This window comes from Mizuhopecten yessoensis, unplaced genomic scaffold, assembly GCF_002113885.1.
Source record: "Mizuhopecten yessoensis strain PY_sf001 unplaced genomic scaffold, ASM211388v2 scaffold5923, whole genome shotgun sequence".
NCBI classification, from domain to species: domain Eukaryota; kingdom Metazoa; phylum Mollusca; class Bivalvia; order Pectinida; family Pectinidae; genus Mizuhopecten; species Mizuhopecten yessoensis.
In genome coordinates, this window is record NW_018406291.1 from 1,171 (window position 1) to 5,659 (window position 4,489).

The following is a 4,489-nucleotide window of genomic DNA, read 5'->3' on the forward strand; positions in this document are numbered from 1 at the left end:
TTTATGAAGGGGAAATTATAGTTTATATGTTGTTATTACCAATATTAATAAATACATAATTATCGTTTTAGACAAACGTTATTTATGATCTATGTTTCTTATATTGTATATCAATTACGATTAATATACTAAAATCCTTGTAAGAATAGATATAACAATACATTCACGTAAGGAAAACACACACACAATTAAGCGCAATTTAATACCATTTCCTCGCCAATGTGTCCTCCAAAACCAGTGAAAATGTCTAAATACTGATGATACCGATTTGGAATGTAATCGAGTCCATCGTACACATTTTCATTTAAAGAAACGACATCATCATAGTCGTCAGTCGTCGTCTTTCGGAAGTGTAAACTTGCCATTTGTCCTGTCGATACGATATCTAAACAAACGTTTCTTTAGGAATATCCCATAGTGCCAAAACATGTATGGATCGTGAAGTGTTGTTAGCCAATCACAGATATGAAAGCTACACGAAATGAGTATTGCATTCACTTGTAATATATGCAAAATTAATGCAAAGGCAAAGCATAAAAATCAGGTTTTCTTGTAGCATGTTGTAACAAAGTGTTCCGATCGTATACATTTCAAATTTAATTTCAAGATAAGGTAATAACTTTATCATTGAATACATAAATTAGTAATCATTCACGATAACAAACACAATACTTAAGTACATGAAAATCAAAAATATATAACTGTCCTTGTTTGTTCGTTACGAAATGCCTTGACGTTGTAACATGGAATTTTAACACAAGATTGCTCAAACATCAGCTCAGTAATGTTATTTTTATATAATGGGGAAGACATCATTGATTAATACTAAATACATGTGCGACACGTGTGTGAAAGTGACGATTTGTTTCTAAAATATCAGTTTGAAGAGCGACCCGATTCCGGGTCGCTTATTTCCCGCATATTATAGAGGGCCGCAGTTCTGACGTTAATCGACGACAGACCGATATAAAAAAAGTCGATAAAACGTCAGATAATTCGGACTATAGACTACCGTTCTTCAACAAAAATAGAACAAAGGCACCAGATATGTTTTACCTTTTTATATGACGTACATAGCACAATAAAAAACATTTTTGTGGTTTAATTTATAGAGATTTGAACCACTTTTTAATGTTTAAGTATATGGCTTCATAAATTCCCACTATTACTCTTTTAAAATTTCCAATCAAATTATGATCGTACATATAAATAGTGGTTGATGTATCACTTCCTCTCGTTGTACGCAACTGTATCACCCGACACGTATTTTTCATAGCTATTGATAACCAGGTGACGACTGTACACTTGCGTATCCTCGACTATAAACTCCAAAAGTTAACGACCCGAAACCTTCTCATGCAGGTACAGAATTATTATTTTTGACGGAAAATAAGATTTTGATTAGTTTAGCTTATATGCACATGATGCATTTGTAAGTAGGTCCTCTTATCAATAGACATTGTATCAAATGCAGTAGATGAATTATTTGGATTTTTTGAACATAGCATATCGTATATGGTTTTAGAGGATAAGTCGTGTAGTCACTAATTTCACATCATATACAATTTCGCTGACGTTAATTAAACGCGTGTGATAAGTGAACCGACGCGTGCATGCTAGCACTGTAAGAATGGAAACGCCACTGCCATGTGTGACATGTACTGATAAAAACGACGGTTTGGTATCATTGAGATCTTTTTACATCGGAGAATCCACTATTGTTAATAAATAATAAATGCAAGGCAAAAGATATAAGTTTTTAAGATATTTCTTTTCCAAAACAACGACAGACACATTTGATAGAAGCAAAAAGGACACCAATAAAGTCTCCTGTTGGTGTTATATGCATTTGTCGACATGCTTAATTTAAAACAATAGTCTTGGTATCCAAAAATAATTTTTGAGCACAAATATGTTACCATTGTATATACCTAAAAATTGAGATAGGACACCATAACGTCTTATTCAAAATATTTTTGTTATGAAAAACATCCTCTTTTAAATTTTGAAACGGAAAAATAATCAATCAATTTGATAAACTTAAAAACAAATCAATTATGTTTTATTTAATTTTTATTTCACGGACCCTCGACAATTCAGCTTAATTCGGGCAAACACGAGTTGACTATTACATAAATGATTTGTTCAATTATAAGACCAATAAGATCAATTAAATGTGAAATCATGTCACAGAAGTTTAACCATTTACTGGAAATCTGTTTGTTCAGGTAATGTTACACACTAACCATCACTTTCCTTACCAAATAATCTACTCGGTTATCCTAGGACACGTGGATGAGAAAAAAACATATCTTTTTGCAGTTCAAAACAACTCAGTATTCTTCACATTACTTGACATATGTTGTTATCGCGACTAAGTGTTTCAATATATTTGTCAGATCACAGAGATACACCAAGAGCCAGACACATGTTAGATAAACAATCTATATGTGGCAACTGATCTTGGTAATCGTATTTAGAAACGTGAAACGGGCGAGTCTCATGTAAATTTGATATAAATTTCCAGATGTTGGTTATGAAAATTTAATTGTTAATGATTATTTAACATATATATGGTGTAACTCTGATACTCGCGTAACGTAAATGTATTAATTACACAGATAATTAGTGATACTGTTGTTGTGCAGTATCCTTGGTATTTTCTTCCGCATCTTCTGCATAAGGGTTATTCAAAAAACTGGAATAAACCTGCTTTAACCCACTTCATGTGTATCGATTAATTTCTAATGATCTGCGCCACTATTAACAGAAACACCTCCATGTGAAATTGACTGTTTTAAAAACAAAAACAGTTTTCTAATTTGTAGGGGAAGGGGTAGGTACATTTTTCCCTATCATTCAATAAAGTGTTTCATGGTGGAATCAATAGATAAGAAAATGAGTGTGTTTATTCAAATGATATATCCATTTCAATTCATTCGATCTGCAATTTACTCAGTATTGTTTTTATTGACGATGTACACTACAAACCACATTTGTGTAATTTCGAGCACGCTCGAATCAATAACACATTCTTTCACTGTTGGGGATTAATCATACATGTTATGAGTATCTAGATAGAACTTTTCTTTTAATGCCAATCATGTTTCTGACCTTGCGTGACCACATAACTGGTTATTGTTGGTATAAGTACGTCAAGAGCTCAGACTTGGGATAATTTTGTTAATGAACAGCTTGCAATGACATGCATTGTAGCCATACACAAAGTATAAAAAGGCTGGACGTATCTCGTCAAATTGCGGCTTGTTATCTAACGAGAAAAGACTTACAAGACACAATGAACACTCTTACCTGCTTCGTTCTGGCAGCTTGTGGTAAGTCTTGATATAACAATCAATCTATATAAGAATCAATCTATAAGAATCAATCTATATAAGAATCAATCTATATAAGAATCAATTACTGATTCTTATGTAAAAATGGCAAAAGTTTTACGTGTGGAAATGTTCTCGTTCTGATCCTTTAAATTGATCGTGATAAATAAATTTCCGCGTTGGCAATAGTTATGAAATATATATATTGTTATGCCGGATGGCTGGCTGTGTTCTTCAATAACAACACAAAGATCGTCCGAGTTTTCAGTGCAACCTTTTAATGGCGGTAAAACTCAACGAACCCCGGATAACGTGCTTCCGCGTCTAACATCAAATCCGGGGACCGGACCCCGATTTCCGGAAGAGGTAAATCCGCATTACACCACCCCCTTCCAGGCTCCTTTAGCTCCTGCTAAAGGTCAAGCTTGGTAGGCTGCTTATATGCCCGGCCGTAACGCGAGGACCGGGATGGTTCATCTGAGATGGTTCGCTGTGAACACATCCCAGTTGGCACAGGTGTCTTTGGCTCTTCCTCTGGTAAACTGGCTTTCAGCGATTGTTGGCTGTTCTGCGACTCGTGGTGGTTTTCCTCTGTCCCGAACTTCTTATCCATGGTTGGAAGATGGTCTTCCTCAGCAATCGTTGGGAGAGAGGAGGTACCAAGATCATGCTTTATCTTGGTAACCCAGGCCGGGATGACCTCAGACAAATATTGTTTTAGCCGGTCATGGTGAAGAACTGAAGCCTTCTTGCGGCCACGGACCTCATACACGACCGGACCAAATTTCTTGGTGATCACAAAAGGACCATTCCAAACAGATTGGAGTTTCGGAGATTGTCCAACAGATCGTGATTGGTTCTTCACGTATACAAGATCCCCGACGTGGTACTCTCTTCCCCTAGCCCGTAGATCATATACTTTTTTCTGATGTACCTTTGAAGCCCTCAATGTTTTCCTAGCTAATTCCTCTGTAATGTGCATACCCTCTAACATCCGGTCGAGGTAGGTGGGTGCGTCATCAGAGGAACGCGAAATATCCGGATCCATGTAGATCAGCTCGGGAGGAGAATGGACCTCCCTACCCAGCATCAACAGGTTTGGTGTAAATCCTGTCGCAGGGTGTGGCGTACTTCGATAAGCAGACAGAAGAAGG